The following is a 19,742-nucleotide window of genomic DNA, read 5'->3' on the forward strand; positions in this document are numbered from 1 at the left end:
GAGTTTCCATTGCTTAATTTGTGCTGGTGGTTGCTCACAGAGTGGGCAGCGGTGTCCATTTTTGGAGACTGAGACTTCATTTTTTATCATCTGACTTGGTCAGAGTAAGTTAGAGAATGACACAGTAGGACGAAAGAAGAAGGAAGTACAAGACAAGAAAACAGTTACAAAGAGAGATGGAAGGGATGAAGGAGGATAAAGACATAAGGTGAACTAGAGACAGCAGTCCTGGTGTTGTGCAACTCTGACCTTCGGCAGCACTAGGAAAACTCTGAATCTCTGCATTTTATTTAGCAAATTAGGCAATCAAACTTGGGGACACATTTATAGTGTTTGCGCCGAAAGTGCGTAAAAAATATTGATGCACATTCGGCGCAAACCTTTCCCCACGGGCCCAGTTCTGCGACTCCATCGCCGACCTCGCAAGCATCCATGCACTCGCCTCCACGGACTACATACTCCTCGGGGACCTCAACTTTCACCTCGAGAACAACAACGACCACAACTCCACCACGTTGATCAACAACCTCGCAAACCTCGGACTCAGACAACTTGTCACTTCAACAACCCACGCCGCCGAACACACACTGGACGCCATCTTCTCCACCAGCGACCACGTTACCTTCAACGACACCACCGAACCCTACTGGACCGACCACCACTGAGTCCATTTCACCTACAACAAAAACACCGCACACCTCCGCAGCCACCAACTCCCCCGCCGCAACTGGGGCAAAGTCACCAAAGAACAACTCCTCAGCACCCTCTCCCAGAACCCTCCGAATGAGCCCACCGACCCAGACACCGCGGCCTGCAACTTCAGACAATGGATCAACAACTGCGCCAACATCCTCGCCCCACTGAAGAAACCCCCCAACAGCCCCACCAGCAAGAAAGCCTCCTGGTTCACTGACAAACTCCTGGCCTCGAAACGCACCTGCAGGAAACTGGAAAAGAAATGGCTCCAAGAACGCACACCGGACAATCACGCTGCCCTCAAAGACGCAACCCGCCAACACCACTACCTCATCAGGACCACCAAGAGGTCCTCCTTCAAAGACCGCCTAGACAACAACACACATGACAGCAAAGAGCTCTTCCGCATCGTGAAGGAACTATCCATTCCCAGCACCAACGTCAACGACATCCCGCCCTCTCAGGAACTTTGCGACTCCCTCGCCGCCTTTTTCTACAGCAAGATCGCCGACATCCACAGCAGTTTCAACACCCCGACCGCACCCTCCTCCGTCACCACCTCGTACCGTAGCATCGCCACCCCCCCCCAACACCGCCTGGTCCAAGGTCGACGACGACGCAACACGCACAATCATGAACTCCATCCACTCCGGATCACCGACTGACCCCTGCCCCCATCACATCTTCAACAAAGCCGACTCTATCATCGCGCCCCAACTCTGCAAGATTATCAACGCCTCCTTCGAAACAGGCACCTTCTCTCAAGAACTTCCGCCCAATCTCCCTCCTCCCATACCCAGCTAAAGTCGCAGAAAAGATCGTCAACCTTCAGCTGACACGCCACATCGAAGACAACAACGTTCTCGACTCCTCACAAACCGGATTTAGACACAACCACAGCACCGAGACCGCCCTCATCGCCGCAACAGATGACATCAGACGCCAACTCGACCGCGGCGAGACCTCCGCCCTCATTCTCCTAGACCTCTCAGCGGCCTTCGACACAGTCTGCCACCACACCCTACTGTCACGCCTCCAAGAAGCCGGCATCCAGGAAAAAGCCCTAGCCTGGACCTCATCCTTCCTCTCCGGCAGAACACAGACCGCTCGCCTCCCACCCTTCCGCTCAGAAGCCAACAACATCATCTGCGGCATCCCCCAGGGCTCCTCCCTGAGCCCTACGCTGTTCAACATTTACATGGCCCTCCTCGCACAAGTGGCCCGCCGTTTCGACCTCAACATCATCACCTACGCCGATGACACCCAGCTCATCCTCTCCCTCACCAACGACCCTGCCACCATCAAAGCCAACCTCCACGAGGGAATGAAAGCAGTCGCCGACTGGATGAGAAATAGCCGCCTGAAGCTCAACACCGACAAGACAGAAATCCTCATCCTCAGGACCTCCCCTCTGCCTGGAACGACTCATGGTGGCCCACCACCCTCGGAACTCCCCCGATGCCCAGCGACCACGCCCGCAACTTGGGATTCATCCTTGACTCCGCACTCTCCATGGACAGACAAGTCAACGCCGTCACCTCCTCCTGCTACAACACATTCCGCACCCTCCTCAGGATCTACAAGTGGATCCCGACCGACACCAGGAAGACAGTGACCCACGCCCTCGTCAGCAGCAGACTGGACTACGGCAACGCACTCTATGCAGGAATCCCAGCGAAACACCTACAGCGACTCCAACGCATCCAAAACACCTCAGCCCGACTCATCACCAACGCACCCTGCCACAGCCACATCACCCCTCACCTCAAAGGACTCCACTGGCTCCCCGTCAATAAAAGGGTCACCTTCAAGCTCCTCACCCACGCACACAAAGCACTCCACAACACCGGCCCCTCCTACCTCAACGACAGACTCAACTTCTACACCCCGACCCGCCAACTGCGTTCCGCGAGCCTCGCCCTCGCCACCGTCCCCCACATCCAACGAACCTCCTCCGGCGGCAGATCCTTCACCTACCTCGCCGCCAAGACCTGGAACACGCTCCCTACCTACCTCCGACAGACCCAAGACCTGCTGGCCTTCAGAAGACTCCTCAAGACCTGGCTCTTCGAGCAGTAGCAGTTCCCCCCCCCCTCAGCGCCTTGGAACCCTAACGGGTAAGTAGCGCGCTCCATAAATATCTGTGATTGATTGATTGATTTATACTTTGACGCCTGACCCCGCGGACGTCAAAAAACCTCTGTGTGCGTCATTTTTGGGATGCGGGAAACTGCCTTGCGTTAATGACATGCAAGGTAGGCGTTCCTGCCCAAAAAATGACTTTAAGGCCTGTGCGCCTTATTTATACTCCTGCGTCATTTTGACACACAGGAGGGGACGGGCCTTAAAAAAACGGCACCCAGCCTGATGTGCGCCGTTTTTTAACGCCTGGGTGAGGGCAGGCGTTAAGAGACCTGTGGGCTCACTTCCATGGTCTCTGACCATGGAAGCAGTCCAGAGCAGAGGCGCCCTTCCCTGCCCCCAGGGACACCCCCTGCCACCCTCGCCCACCCCTGGAGGACACCCATGGATGGGGGACCCATCCCAGGTAAGTACAGGTAAGTTGAGGTAAGTATTATTATTATTTTTTACGTGGCATAGGGGGGCCTAATTTGGGCCCCCCTACATGCCACTGTGCCCAATGACTATGCCCGGGGGCAGAAGTCCCCTGGGCTTGGCCATTGGGCAAGGGGACATGACTCCTGTCTTTGCTAAGACAGGAGTCATTTCAATGGGGGTTGTGCGCCAAAAAATTGCGCAAGTACAGTTTGAGCCATGATTTTGCCTCAAACCTGACTTCCACCATTTTTTGACGCACAAGCCCCATTTTCCCATCCGCCAGCGCTGCCTGGTTTGAGTCATTTTTTTTTACTCTGACCAGCCTGCAGTGCCGACTAATGTCAATCCTTAAATATGGCGCCCGCGTGATACTTAGGAATGGCGTTAGCCGGTGGTACATTTTTTTATGCAAACCGGCGCTGGTTTGCGTCAAAAAGTATAAATATGGCCCTTGATGTGCCACTAGCATTTGGCGCTGATGTTGGTGCTACAACCAGATCTCTTCTCCTTTCAAATATTCCACCTCTTCTTTCCTGCCATCTTACTGCTTGAGGCCATGAGGGCAAACAATGTGAAATCCAAGTACTGATGTGTCAAAGATGAGAGCACAATTAACTGAGTTGTTGATAGAGGAGGCACAAATTGTCATGGTTTCTAGACAACCTGAAGGCCAAAAACTGCATATTATCAAAGGAACGTCAAAACTCCTCCAAGTATAAAACCCTTCTCAAACCCATCTCCAGCACATTCAACCACCACATTGTTTAAGCATGAACTGCACTTTTTTTTCTGTATTTGTAAGAAATATTTGCCCCTAGCATTATTTTTGGATTCTGCTCAAAAAGTGTTTTTGTTGGAATTGGGAATTATGCCGACCATTTCCTCCCAACCATCAGCGGCTGCAGCAGGATATTTGGGTATTTTCCTAGTGAGGGATCTGACGTCTGTTGTTTTTTTTTTATTTATTTGTTGTTTGCTTTCAAATATTCAATATTCAAAGGAACAAATCAGACAGCTCACATGGCTAGTAAAAACAAGGTGAACAACAGCCATGAGAAGCAGAGGACAGGAAAATCAGACAAGGTACAAAGTAGAGTCAGAGAACAGTTTGATGAAGAATGTCAATGAGGCATGCTGGCAATAGGCCACTCAAAGTACAGGAAAGACATTCAAGTTCATGATAGACTGTCTCATGGTTAAACCATTAAAAGGTAATATTTGGTGGGTGAGTATGTTTGAAATTCATTAGCTGACATGAAATAAGCATATTAGAAATCACTGTAGTTTGCCACTGTGAGCCATCTTATCGGACAGAGCCAAAGGGCCGCTATGAGGCATTGCACCATAAGCATAGAAAATATAGCAAGTCAAACCTGGTAGTTGTATTTCAGTATGGAGGGGTGGTAGTATAGCAATAAGAGATGTAAAGCGGTACAAGAACCTCAATGAATGATTTCAAGGAGAGGCAGGTTTTAAAAGGTTTTAATTGGAGTTGCTCATGGAGCAGGATTATGGACTTCCAACCTAAGAGATACCAAGTCACCTTCTTCTTTTATGTTCTTGTGAGATGAGCCTTTATAAACTTTAAAACAATTTCATGGCCTTTGTGATTGTGTTTACTCTAAAGAAATCAAATAAATACCCACCAGAAACCAATGTATGTTAGTATTGGCTCAGCAAATACCCATAACTCCTGTCTGTCGACCTATTATTATCTTGAAGTGCAGATTTCACTCTTAGGGGTTTAGAAGAATTACAGACTTCTCACAATCCAATCAAAATACTTAGCAGACTCACTTATGTTGTTTAGTATTAAATGTTCCATCAATTCCATGCCCAGGTACACCATCATACCTTAGCTTCCTAGAAAAGAAAGAATGGGATACATTTTAGAACCAACAGTTGCATTAGGAAGTCTAACATGTAATAAATCCCCAATTCCAGTCTGAATTACGCATTTCTCTTTAAATATTGCCAATAGGAAAGGGCAAGGAGAATTTGATTTCCTAAACCTAGAGCATATAACATGGCCCTATTTTGAACTTATCTATATAAATTCTCCCTGAATGTATCTTCTTTGTTTCATGAATAAATATAATCTGCACCTCAGGAGAAGAGGTGTTAGTCATTGATACCTGAGGGAAGCATAGGTTAAAGGACTGCGGTAAGAGTGACTGTGGTAGCAGGCGTACATCATCACTGGCTAGAAACAGAGGTTTTGGGTACTAAGCATAGATGTAAATGGACTCTGAAGCCATATAAAATGGTTATACCCTAGGGTTGAAGAGGATAAACGTTTGTTACCTCATTACTCTCATTATAGACAGAGACATTTTCAGTTACTCAATGCCACTAATGAATGCCTAGAAGGTTTCTACGAACAGTGTCAGATATGGCATGTTGGTGGTTGTTTCCTGTGAAGGATGTCCTCAGGACCCTCAAATTGCTTCAATATGAGGCGTCTAGTGGAAACAAATTGTCATTACATTTAAATGCAATAGTGATTTCAGAAGTAAGCTAGTGCCTTATTACCACTTGAGAATGCTATTTCAAGAAATTTAAATTCTGAGGCCAGTATTTAAATTGTAAAAAATAACTTACCAGATCTTACTTTCTTGCCACGTGCTGTACATGGTTTACTGGCTTGTGTGTGATCTTTTTGCATCCTTTGTCTTGCATCCCTCCTTCCCCTACATTCATGCCAAATGTGGGAATTCAATTGCCACCTGATGGGTGAGGTCCGTCTTTTCCCTTTGTGGGACACTTTGAATATCCCTGTTATATATTGATTTTGCTGATTCACTAACAGCAGAGCTGTCTAATCAGATCTTTTGCTTACAGCACACATGGAGTGGGTTTTGGATCCACCCTTCAGCACTGGCTTTTTGGACCAACCTCTTTTTAGCCATTGCTTGTGAATTTGTCAAAACCAGTGCTTAATTTGCAAAAGAATGGATACTGATGCCTGAAACCCTGCTCAGAAGCCCCTTGCCAGCACTCTTACACAACAGCATTCAGAATACCAAAGCTACGTAGTCTGGGATCTCGCTCAGGCCTCTTTAATCAACTACCAGGCACTCACTCCTTGCCTCTTTATCTCACTTCTTTAGGTTTCTTCTTTCTTCATTGGTAACTGATTTCCCATTTTTCTCGGAAAATGTCTATTGAGGAAAAATAAGTGCCAGTCCCCAAAAAGGAGTGCCCGGGGGCCCTAACGGCAACCACCATCTCAAATTAAGCACTGGTCAATACCATTCTGGCTCAGCCCATGCTAGTGGTTGTAACCTTCTGATGGCAATAGAGTGCTTGCATTGCAACACACAAGGGACGTTTTACCATCAACAAGCCTCCCACTCTTTTATATCCCCATTTATTGTTTCCACCTCTACCTCTTTTTATAAAAACACAACCTCAGATGTACTGGTTTTGGCAATGGTTCTTCATTTTGGAATCAGCTTCTCATTGGGTAGGCATCAGTGAGCTCTATGTGACGAGAACCACAAGAATTGAAAAGTTCCACCCAATTTGCACATCGTGGTGTTGCGAGAGCCTAATAGTCCCTGCCTTCTATGCTCCCTCTTGGACATCTGAGATCTTTATATAGTTACTCTAATGAAGGGTGGTGTGGGATTGCCCATTTGTCACAATATCTGGGTGTAAATATGTTTGTGGAAATGTACATTGGAGCTCAGTGTTTATACACAAGACCTGGGTTTATGGCAGTGCTTAATTTGTGCTTGTTGTTGCCGGTACTGAGCACCAGCACTTATGTTTTGAGGGCCGACGCATAGACTTCTCCCTCAAGCATTTGCTGCGAGCAAAAGACACATATGAGAAAGACAGAGGAAGAGAAAAATGAAAAAGTGTCACAAAGGGAGAAAGCAGAAAGCTGCAAGAGTGAGCTGAAGGGACAGGGAGTGGCTGTAAATGGATTTAAGAGGCGCGAGATGGCTTCATGATTACGCTGCACATTTAATTGCAGCAGTCTTGTGTTTAAGAGGAGGGCTTTGGGCACCGGCACGTTTTTATTTGCAAACTAAGCACTGGTTTATGGTGATCTCTATTCTGCTTCCTATATAACTTAAACACGTACATTTACTCTTACTTTCTAGTCTCATTTATAGATGTTATGTAATCTGTAATTAATGCCAGGGTTCCTACCAAAACAACACTTCGCACACTTCTCCTGTCCAAATCTCATCTCTCCTCCTCTTGCCTGGCAGAGCAGACTAAGGAGCAAAGGACTATGAAGAGTCTGTGTAAATCCGACTAAACCCCAACATTAGATTGAGTAGAACAGAGGGAGGGTAGAATACTCTAGTTATGCTGGAAACCGGTAATTGATAAGCCGTTCTTGTCGCTAGGCGGTTTAGAGGAAAATATCATCCTCCTCAATACATACAATTGATGAAAACAAAGGCAATTGCGGTTTGGTTCATTTAACTTTACAATGCACATTAATAATATCAGGGCCACTGGAGTTATTGATTGTATAGCTGGGGCTTTTTTGCATAATTATGAATCTGCCACATTTTCCACATAATCCATTATCTGCTGTATAATCTGCAGATTTTAACAGAAATTAATTGTTTATAGCTCAAACAGTTAAAAAGTTACTAAAGTCACACTGACGTGTTATAGCGCAGTGAAAGGCCCCTTGAAAAGTTGGGGTGGTCACCTTTCTGTTGCTTATTGCTATGTTTGGGTGTTAAAAAGAGGTGCAATCTATGCATAACCATTGCTAACAAGTGTAAAAATGACAAAATAATGAAGGAATGCTATCAGAAAATGTTCTGCATTACGCCACATAATTTGGCTTTTCATGCTGCATAATTTAGCCAACTCTGACGCATAATTCCAGTGGCCCTCATTATACCCAGCAAAACAGTATAATCAATTTCAAAGGATCAAATGTAAAGAATATAAGGAATCACCAGCTCTAGTGATTACTTAATAAATATGAAAACTGAGTGCCTCTCATGGTAGCAGATGAATAAGAACAAAACAAATGTATACCATATACTAAGATGAAAACCATACCCGTAAGATATAGCAGAAAAAATAAGGGACAGATGGTATAGCGAACCAATGAAGATTATATACACAGTGCTTAATTGGAAAAAAAACTGCAGATGCCCAAGGTGTTTCTTTGGTAGGGTGACCAGACGTCCTGGATTTCCCCTGACAGGCCCGGTTTTTAGAGGTCTGTCCCTTTGTCCAGACACTTCTCTTAAGTTTAAATAAATGTCCTGGTTTTTGGGCCAAAGGTCAGATTATTAATTAACAAAGGTCAGCTCATCTAGGGAAGCATAAGTTAAAGAGGCCTACAAAGTATGAAATAATTAAAGTATTTTATCTTTTACTGTCTGACAGCACAGTCCCCTGTCTGCTCCCAGCAGAGAGGCAGAGTAGGGAGCAGAGAAAGGTGGTTGGGGGTGCAGAGTGGGAGGTCAAGACATAACTAATTTTATAGATGTAGTCTTGTAAATTTGTGTGTGTGTGTGTATAAACACACACACATGTATAGGCACACCTTCACAAAGCTACGCAAAAAAGGGACAGGCCAGATATAAAAGTGACAGTAATGTCTTTAGTCCTTCGCCAAATGCCAGAGCTGTTAAACACCAGGGGTGATTACTCCTGACTCCTGCTCTTGACTCCTTTTCCCAGCTTCTCATTCCTGCATTCTCCCTTTGTCACCGTTTCCCCATCTTTCTCTAACCACCTGCAACCACAGGCACAAGTTAAGCACGGCTGCTGTCCTTTGCCAAGTGTCAGTCTGTAACACGCTGGCGTGTGTTGTCATTGGACGCAACAGAGCGTGTCTCTGTTGATGAAACAAGCCTCGCTCTGGGCGTGTTTGCACGAGCTGGTGTCATATAAGCTGCCCATTGTGCGGCCTTTTTCACGCCCCCGTCGAAAGGCGCAAGAGATGGCAGTTTTGCTTTGATAGCGATCTCTCGACAGGAAATCCAACTTTAAGGGTGACTGGCCGAGTCCCAACTGGCTCCTATTTAGTTATTTCCCTGCCCACTATTCTTTTACAGGATTTCCTTGTCCCAGCCTGTTTCTTCACTGATGCGAGAGTTTTCATCCTATGAAACAAAAGGTCAACAACACATGTGCACCCTCCTCAAGTCTGGAAACCGTTCCCATCTCTGTGCCAATCGCCCACATCCAACCAAACAGCGTGTGGGGATTCCCACCTAAAGAGTTCCCGAAGTGGAGAATATTTACTTTGCTTCCCAGAAGTTGGGGGTCAATAGATGGAAGCAAAAAAAAGAGGACTCATGAGGGGTGGAGTTAGGAAGAGCACAATCTGACAGCCAACTTGAACATTTATTAAAAGCTCTCTGCCAAAGACACTGGCATCAAAGACAAATGTAATAGTAAATCAATTTTGACTTAGTGTATTGGTCACTAACAGACTACATTTTAAAATATCGTGTTTGATAAGGCACCTGCTTTATACATGCTTGTTTACCCAGTACTTTTCAGTGTATAATAACCATAGGATAACTCTGGTGGTTAAATCACTTGCTGGAGAAATCTATGTGCAGTCTAATCACAGCCTTGACTAGTACAATAGCATACAGTTGATGCGCAGAATGATATAAAATGCAGGAGACAGAATGTATTTGGTATTGACAACTAGATAAGGAACTACTTTTGCTGCAAATATTACTGTTACTTGCAGATCACACGTTGTTATTCTTGTAATAGCCCAGTGAGTTAGTTAAATGCATCAAAGTGCTGCAAGCAAACTGGAAAGCTCAAGTGTACAACCTTAGTTTGTTGCAGTCAATTATTATTCTAGGGTTGCTAAAAGGGTTCTGTTGGGTAGCACTAAATACTTATTCATTTCTATATAAATGGTCAGAATTGTAAGTAAACATAGACATATATATCAGACCTCTTTACAGCACATGAATCTCTCCTACCTTTTACATACAGAACATGGAAAACTCAAATATCTGCCCCACATAATAATTTATCTCTAAAGTACTTGTGACACGACAAGCTAAGTGTCTGTATCCTCAATGGTATTCACATGAAGGTGTTAATCTCCAGCTACCACCAGCAAGGATGGGACTTGAACAAAACGTGTGCTGATGGTCTTTCCATCAAAGCATTTTTGCTGGACCCGGCTGGAACTGAAAGTGAAACACATCCAGCACACCCAGCATTCTATCAGTCTGAACACAAAGCACACTGAGCCACTGAATGTGTTCGGGTGTGGCCAAATTGCATAGGGTCAAAGTCAGCATATTTCACTGACACAGTCCAGATTCCAGTTCTGGTTGCCGGATCCGGGATACCGATCACCCTCATTTCAGCTGCTTCACCTAAATACATATATATCAATAACAGTGTATTCACGGTATACCACTTCTCCACCTGGACTGTTATACAGATTTCTAGGATTAATACGAAAATATGAACTCTTTGCCAAGAACACTATTATTTTATGTGAAGAAAATATAAAAAGTAGTTTCAATGAAAATCAACTGAGGATCTGTCCTCTCATAATGGAATAAAGAATTCTACAAGTATTTGTTCAGCTACTTATAGTGCTCCAGCAAAAAAAGCAAGCTCGAATCGAGGCCGCTTTAATATTCAAATAAGGCTCCAGTAAATATTGCTATTAGCCAGTGGGTGTTTCATTCAAATATGGCACTGCAGTGGTGTGAACATTTTTGGAATTAGCAATATGTTCCCTCTTCTATGAAATCTGTTGGAACAAGATGTCCCGAAGGATTACTAACTTTGAGTCACAGATTCTGAAGCAATATTCTAAGGTACTGCACATCATTCTTAGTAAACGACGCTCATCTACTAAGAGGACCCCTCAAACATATGACCCTATGTCATATTATTGGGATTTTTGAATCGTGTCACACAGAGCACAAGGTGGCTTCGGCATCAGCTGTTACACCATGGCTGCCATCATCTTCCATTTTGAGCTTCCTGACCTTGCATTTCTGGCAATTGTTAGGTCGAGCCTACCAAATAGCGAGAGCAGTCCGGTTACCAGAGACTTAATGTGAACTTATAATGGGCTTACAGTCCACTTGTTGCTTACCATTGGTTGGCATTATAGTCATACTCATTTGTTTAGTTCTTATTCAATGGCTTGCCTTCCTCGTTTTGTGTTTGTAATCCCTTGAACCAGAGCCTCTTTACAATCCTTTCAATTGTCTGACTTGTGTCGTCCACTGCTCATATTTGGAAACTATGGGGCATATTTACAAGCCCCTTCCGCCACCTTTTTTTATGCTAATTTGGAATTAAAGTGGCCTTTTCGTCGCCCCATATTTACAAGGTGGCCCAATGCATGCATTGCGCCACTTTGTAACCCCTTGAGCCACATTATACCTGCACCAGGCATAATGTATGCAAAGGGGGATTCCCCTGTTAGGAGGACCCTAAAAAAGGCACAGTGAAATTTACAAGCTTTCACTGCACAATTGTTAGTGCAATTATTAATGCCTGCCCAAGACAGGCATTAAAATGACGCTCCGATTTTTTTCAATGGGCCTCCCTTTACTTTGTAGGATTAGCGCCATCATTTTTGGCGCTAATCCAGCAAAGCGCCACAATATCGCCAACATTTTTGATGCTATTGTCCTAACTACTGCCGTGGTGTGCTGTATTGTAAATACAGTGCAACCATGGTGTTGTTAGGTGGCGGTAGGGGCGCACAAGAAAAGGGGCAAATCGGGACTGATGCGCCACTTACTTGTAAATATACCCTGTTTTTTCTTTTTCATTTGCTTGTGTTTTCTAGCTCTCCCCATTGTGTGCTGTTGTCCCCCAATACCTCCCCCTGCACTGCGTTGCTCCCCATGTCCCCCAGCTTGTCTGTCAAAGCAGAGCAACAGAGATTTATTGCAGGGGATGTGTATGTGCATCTCCTGCATTCCACATATTGCATAAAAGCACAAGTTTGGCACAGAAAGATTTTTCAAAGGGGCTGGAAGAAGGCTATCAGGTGGTGTTTGGAAATTAGCATGACACTTATCCTGGAGGACCATAATTCTGGTCCCACGGAGGTACTAATGGATAAATATTTTAGAAAAGTAATTTAGGTCTTGGCAAGCATTTCCCTTTCCATCCTTCCTTATTCTTTATATTTCTTTTCTGGTTTGAGTGTCCTGAGTGAAATGCATTTAAAAAATAAACCATGTTATGTTATGTTATATCGTGTTATGTTATATTGATTTGTAGAAGCACGCTTATCACCCAAAAGGGTTTCCCGGTGCTTGGGCAGGCGTGTAGGTGTATGGCCCCAAGGTGTTTATGTGAAGAACCAGGTCTTCAGCTTCTTGCAGAACTCAAGAAGTGAGCCGAAGGCTCTGATGTGTTAAGGTAGGTCGTTTCATGCCATTTATAAAAACTAAAAACGGAATTCAATGTAAAGTTTTGAAATACCAAAAGATGTGTTTACTTTTATCCTAGTATTTTTTCTTTGACTTTTTATGCAATATTTTACAAGCATTGGAAAAGCGAGTAATTCGGCATTTGTGTCATTAAGAGACCTTCGTAAGCATTCATTCCAAGGATGAAAACTTTTATCTTCACAAGTCCTCTTTCCAAATCCACAATCAAGCCATTCAATTTGCCTCTCCCGGCTTAACCATAGTGACATCTTTTGTCTGCTGGTCACCTCCTCCTGTGATATTTCCATATAAGATTTTTTGCTGAGCATTTAGCCACGCAAATTGAGGAAAATTCCTTCTTTGCTACCATAAACGTCTGTAGGTTACTGTGCCTGTGTGGTACATTAGTTTTCACACCCCTATCTTGTTTTCAGCACCAGAATTCACTGTTCTTTCAAGCCTGTCATCTATGCCTATTATTGCAGCTCCTTGGGTACTCCTTCAGCTGATGGCATCAGTATTTTATATTTTTAGGTCTGGTGTTAGCCAAGACCTTTTGATTTTACTAAATTTACATACATATTATTCTCACTTCTCGGGTCTTTCGGGCAACTCCGAACATCTACTGGTCTGTAGTGTCATTCACATTTTTCTTCCTTGCATTCCTGCATACATAGTAGCCATTAGTTAACCTCACTGTGAGTGACAGTGTTCTGCCCTTTCTCAAGAACACATCCACTAACAAATTAGGGACATACTTACAAACCCATAGAGCCTCCTTGCACCACATTAGCATCATTTTTCTGCTAATGTGGCGTTAAGGATGCATTTTTGATGTGGCGTATTTATAAAGTGGCACAATGCATGCACTGCGCCATTTTCCTCCCTTTGCACCAGACTATGCCTGCCACATTATGCCTGTATACAAGGGGACGTTCCGGTGCTAGGAGGCAGGCAAAAATGGTGCAGTGAAATGTACATTTTTTGGCATCATTTTTAACGCCCGCTCAAAACAGGCATTAAAATAACTCACTGATAGTAATATATGGGCCTACTTGCACTTTTCTGCACTAGCGTCAACATTTTTTACACTAGTGCAGCAAAGCACCACAATAGCGTCAAAGATTCTGACGCCATAGTCCTAAGGACTGCCATGGTACTCGTATTGTATATACGGCGCACCCATGGTGTTGTTAGGTGGGCAGGGGCGACGCAAGAAAACTGGCGCATCAGTGCTGATGCAGCAGTTTCTCAAAAATATGCCCCTTAGTTTCCTGCACTGTCAGGGACTACTATGATAACGCGTGCCTTTCTGAGACAAAAAAGATTTTTGATTTGAGCCAATCTGTTTTTGTATTAGCAAGGGCCCTGCACCCCGTCCACAAGTTTTACAAAAACCATGACAAAACAAAACAAGAATTAATTGACAGTGCAAGACCTATTGGCTTTGCCAGTGCCTGTTTACATTTTGTAAGGTCTGATAGCGCCATGGAGGAAGAGTCCATTCTAAATGCCTCCCTTGCTGTGTTGAAAAAAAATTGCCCAACTACTTTTGAGCTTCTATATGGAAATATTTATGAATGTCTGGGGCAACGTGACCTTTCAGACATTGAGCGAATTTAGGCCCATATTTATACTTTTTTAGCGCCGCATTTACGTCATTTTTTGACGCAAAAGCGGCGCAAACTTACAAAATACAGTTGTATTTTGTAAGTTTGCTCCTCTTTTGCGTTAAAAAGCAGCGCAAATGCGACGCTAAAATAGTATAAATATGGCCTTAATGTCATTGTTTGTTTTCTGAAAATCGTCCCGAATTTCATGATGCCCTCCCAGGGCCTGTGCAGAGCTCTGTTTGAAAGGAACGGGCCTACTTCTGCCTGCTCTGCACTGTGCTCCTCTGTCATGTGGGACATTTGGATCCAGATCAAAGCTGCTGTTCAGTGGATCACAAGAGTTTACTGCACTTTAGCCACCACAAGACACTGTACAATAACCGCCTCAATGGAGGTCCTGCAACTTCCCATAATATTCGGGCAAAAATCTACCAACCATGCTCCCATGGCCACCATATTGGTATCTTCGACATTATTACAGAAGGGGCTGAGTCAACACAAGAAAATGTCTTTAGTGCGGCATGCCCAACGTATGCCTCGAAGGGGAAAATGAATGCCAGGTTTTCGGGATATATACCTAGGTAGAATGTAGATAACATAAGTCTAAATGCTACTCATTTAAATATTAAGTGGTTATCCTAAAGCCTAGCATGCTTCCAGACTTTCTCGCCTACGCTGGACATCCTTGCTCAACAGCATGTAAGTCAATACAACCCATTAGTATTCAGGATCACCAGCGGTTCCCTATCTAAAATACGGGCTACCTTGGACCTCACTCACCTCCACTCCCATTTGATGTATTTTGAAGGGTGTGAACATGTGGTTATCCTAGCCATAAATGATACTCAAACCACCCTTGGACATTCGAGAAATTAAACTACGTCTGTGTTCTTTTAGACAAAAGTTGGTGACCAGCCTGAGCTGAGAAATCAAGTGAAAGCGTTTCCTTTACTAACAAAGAGCCATTTCCTTGCCAGTTATGCATAGGAGGTGTGCAGGAAGTTTAGAGTGCAGCAAGAAGTGTCGCACTATTCGTTTAGTAAGCACCAGCAGCTGAAATCAGCTACGGCTCGATGAGAAACAATATACGCAGCCCTGGCTTGGAGAAGGCTTTCAACAGTGCAGCTGGCAGAGGGGTCGAGACATAACTTGATAACAGGCACAGACTGTGCATCATAGGGGGAGAGACTTGATGCCCACTGATAATGGAAATACCAGATGGTCAAATGCCTAACCAGTGCAATTAGGTGAGGATGGACAGTTTCCGGCAGAAAACATACATATTGATTGGATGAAGCAAGAGATACAGAATCTAAAGCAAAAATTCGATTGTGGATCTTCACTTCTCACGGACATGAATATGTCGACTGTGGTCGTACATTCAGCAGCACATGTGCCGTGCACATTAATTCTTTCATTGTACACATTGACACTGGGCTCTGTTTAGCTGGCTGGTACTCTGAAGATCTGTAATCAACATGGTAGCAGCATTTAGCTGCCTCAGTGTTTATTGGCTTTGTTGATTTCTGTCTGAGATGTAACGTGCAAGGCCATAAATATAACAGTGCTGCTTGACACCTTTAGTAAAACAAGCTTTGGCAAAGTCAATAGGCCTGACTTTAATGTGCCAATGCAAGTAGACACCTGCATTCACAAATGTTGTTTGCAAGTATTGCACGCACACATGATGTGCTTAACATTAAAATCCTCCCTATTGGCGTGGCCAGTGCTGGGAAGGAAGTTAAAAAGGGTCGCTTTTAAAGTTTCACCTAAGACAGCACATGAAATTTCTGTTGCAAGACATTTTTGTTAGCTTAAAGTGGGCATAGAACCCACCAGTTGCTTACCAGTGGTTGGCTGCGCTGTTGCTCTCATCTGCTTGATTCTAACTCATTAAGCCATGTTAGCTTCATTCCCACTTCTCAGGTTTGTCCCTTCGGTGGAGCATAGACCCATTACTTGAGTCCCTCCACTGTTCTGTTTTCAGGCACTACATTTTTCTTTTGTTTAAGGACTCTGCGAAAATGCTGTCTCCCTCATGTACATCTCCTCCTCCGCTGCACTCATTGCCCACGTGGTTTCTCGCTGCCCTCTTTTGCTTTTCCCACCCCTTCCATTGCTTTTTCACCCCTGGGCATTCCCATCCCCCGATCTCTGCATTGTGCTTCCTCTTGTTTGTGTGCTCCACTTACATTCCTCTCTTGTTCCATTTGCCCCTCACGTTCTTTCCTTGCTCCCTCCATGTTGCATCCTCTCACCCGCTTCCCCGTGTTGCTTTGCGCACCCCCTTCTGTTGCTTTTTCCTCATGTTGCTTACCTCCCCTTGGTGTTGCCACCTACATTACTCCCCCTCCTCTGTGTTGCTTTCCTTCAACTTCTGCCTCTTCTAGATTCTCATTGCCATCTATTTCCAGTCATTGATGGGCTCAGATCCGTTCATAGTGCTGCATCATCAGATGAATGTGAGATCAACGATCTACTCAAAGAAGTGACAGGAAGATGCCAACACTAGTTTCACTATATCCCCTGTTCATGTTCAACCCACCAAGACCATTGAGTGGTATATCGACTGAGGTTGGGGCTGTAGGTCCCATCCAGTGGACTAGTTAAACACCCCATGCTATTTGTCTTCGATCATTCCTTTATGATCAGCACGTTTTATAATCCACCCACACCTCTCTCTTCTCAGCTGATTCCTCTTGGTGAGAAATAGCGTATCTATGCGATCACATGTGCATTTACATAAAGAAACAATAAAGCTAAAAAGCACATTAGCTCCTCCGCCCAGCTTCACGGCCATATCAGACTTGAAGTAAAACCACACTGTGAGCAACACAGCATTAAAACAAGCACTGCAAGCTTGACACACACAATTTGCGATGCACAACCCTATTTATACTCACTCCTCGGACACTGCAACCACCTTTAGAAGTGCCAACACATCTCCAATATTCCAAAATGGTCCATGGACTACAGGGGCATGGGCTGGGCTTGGACAAAGTCTAGATTTTTCTGGAATATTTCTAGCTCCCTACACTTCAGTGACAAACCATCCTCATCACTACCAGTTGATCTGGCACACTCTTCTGTACCTTAATATCTATCAAGTTGCACCACTGGTCATATGGACCTTGGATTATTCATAAGAAGCTTATAAATGAAGCTAACATCAGCACAATATTTCCATTACAGTGACACCAATTCGCCACCACAACAACATAGTGGATGGTGTCCAAACCACAAATGTTTATTAGTACATTTTATTCAAGTTATAAATCGATCAACCAGTGAATCAATTTGTCATTTAGGCATATTTATCTATTTGATTATGTAATCTGAATTTGTATATGATAAGGACAAAGATGCACAATATAACAAGAGACACAGTAAAAAAACAAGAAATAGATAGGTTCCATAATAAGAAAAAAACTTCTCTAATCTAAACAAGACATCAAAAGTGGCAAGAGGAAGTTTAAGGGGAAGATGGCAGCATCAGACGAACCAAAGTAAGGTTCAGGGGCATAGGCATAGATATTAAAGCATAAAGTCCAACACCACGAGTAGGGGAAGTCAGCAGAGTTCAGGAAAGGGAGTACTTCAGCAAGTCAGGCAAGGCATTCAACAACTTCTGAGAGTGGTGGGGCGGGCAGACGAGTGGGGGTGAGTGCAAGTAGAGGGTACATAAAACAAATAAAATACATAAAATAAAAATAACTTAACTTGCTTGCAAGGTGACATCCTCCTTGCTCCAGATTCCGTCTTCTGTCCAGGCTCCAACTCACTTAAACAATCCTGGCTCTGTCTCATGCTTTTAGTATGCATGAGAGAAGCACAAGGGTTGGAGGGAGAGGCCTCTCGCGGCACTCCTGAGGGCACTGGAGGCCTGTGCTTGCTCTCAACCCAGTGGTCTAAGACTGTTGGGATGAAAGGTTTAAAGTGCACGTCTGACTGGCCGTCGCAAGGTGGTCGGCCAAAGGGACATGCGCACTTTAAACAAGTGCACAGTCTGTGGGCATTTTTAATAGTGGGGCTATGCTCCTCCGCTATAACGGAGAAGCCTCCCATGAAGTCAGGACAGGATCTACTAACTATTCTTAAGAAACACACAATACAATCTTGAAACAGAAGTGTCTGGAAACTTTGTACCATGAACTCCATCTGGATGAACCAATCAGGATACACCGTCTCCTAGGAACAGGTAAATTACCCACGTTCCAATCACAGTACAAAAAAGCTCACAACTGCACGGCCTTTAAAGTTGCAACAAGACGGTCTTCTCGGTAAAGGATGCTCTCTCCCTTTCTCACACGCTGCATGGGTCAATGGCTAATTTTCAGTTAAGGCTCCCTAATCTAACAGTTCCTCAGCATAAACAGAAAGAAGAGTATTCTAACTAACGACCAGTGGTAAGGCACTTGTGGGAAAATAAATCACTAAGCTTATAGTGCATTTTATAAAGAGACAAATCGAGTGGCTTGAGCTTAGTCACAGTCAGATTAATATTAGGAAAGACAATGACAGTCAAATGAGTACAGTTAACATCAGCAAATACTTTGATTAAAGTTCGATTATACAAATGTGGCTTCTGCTACATGTAATATAGGGCCAGATGAAGCAAAGGGTTTGCGAGTCGCAAACGGCGAAAAACGCCGTTTGCGAGGCGCAGAAGCCTCTCTGCTATGCAGAAATGCATTTTGCGAGTCGGATCCGACTCGCAAAATGTATTTCCGACTCGCAAATAGGAAGGGGTGTTCCCTTCCTATTTGTGACTCGCAATGCTATTCAATTTCATTTGCGACCACGAAAGCGGTCGCAAATGAAATCGCAGTTACCATCCACTTGAAGTGGATGGTAACCCAGTCGCAAATGGGAAGGGGTCCCCATGGGACCCCTTCCCCTTTGTGAATGGAAAAAAATATATTTTTTCAGAGCAAGCAGTGGTCCAATGGACTAACGGTTTCGTTTTTTTTTTGCCAAGGGCAGCTCGTTTTCCTTTAAGGAAAACGGGCTGCAGATGGAAAAAAAAAAGACTGCTTTATTAAAAAGCAGTCACGCACATGGTGGTCTGCTGACTCCAGCAGGCCACCATCCCCGTGAGTGCCCATACTCACAATGGGGTCGCAAACTGCGACCCACCTCATTAATAGTAATGAGGTGGGTCTTTGCGACCCCATTGCGAGTTGCAGAAGGTGTCTGAGACACCTTTCTGCATAGCAAATTGTGACTTGCAATTTGCGAGTCGCACGGACTTGCAAATTGCAAGTCGCAATTTTAAACCTACCTACATCTGGCCCATAGTCACTTGTTGACACTTTGATGAATACATTTGCACAATGATTAACATTTAATTACATAGATGAATACTTTGATGAATAAATGTATAGAGCACTGAATTATGCGACTCCTATTGAATTGATTATTTGAAGAATACTTCTAGCAAAAAGACCAGTCACTTCCACCCCTTTCTGTTGCAAAAGATGTTGTCCTGAGGCCT

The 19,742-nt window shown here is 44.3% G+C and overlaps 1 long non-coding RNA gene across 1 annotated transcript in view; it reads left to right on the forward strand.

The window, feature by feature from the left end:
* The window catches only part of LOC138272825 (uncharacterized), a 154,152-nt gene that overhangs the window by 80,475 nt on the left and 53,935 nt on the right, over nucleotides 1-19,742 (forward strand). Inside the window, exon 2 of the long non-coding RNA XR_011200260.1 lies at nucleotides 12,484-12,624. This is a non-coding gene — a long non-coding RNA (uncharacterized lncRNA). The remainder of the gene's footprint in view (nucleotides 1-12,483; nucleotides 12,625-19,742) is intronic.

Source organism: Pleurodeles waltl, chromosome 2_2 (genome assembly GCF_031143425.1).
Source record: "Pleurodeles waltl isolate 20211129_DDA chromosome 2_2, aPleWal1.hap1.20221129, whole genome shotgun sequence".
NCBI lineage: Eukaryota > Metazoa > Chordata > Amphibia > Caudata > Salamandridae > Pleurodeles > Pleurodeles waltl.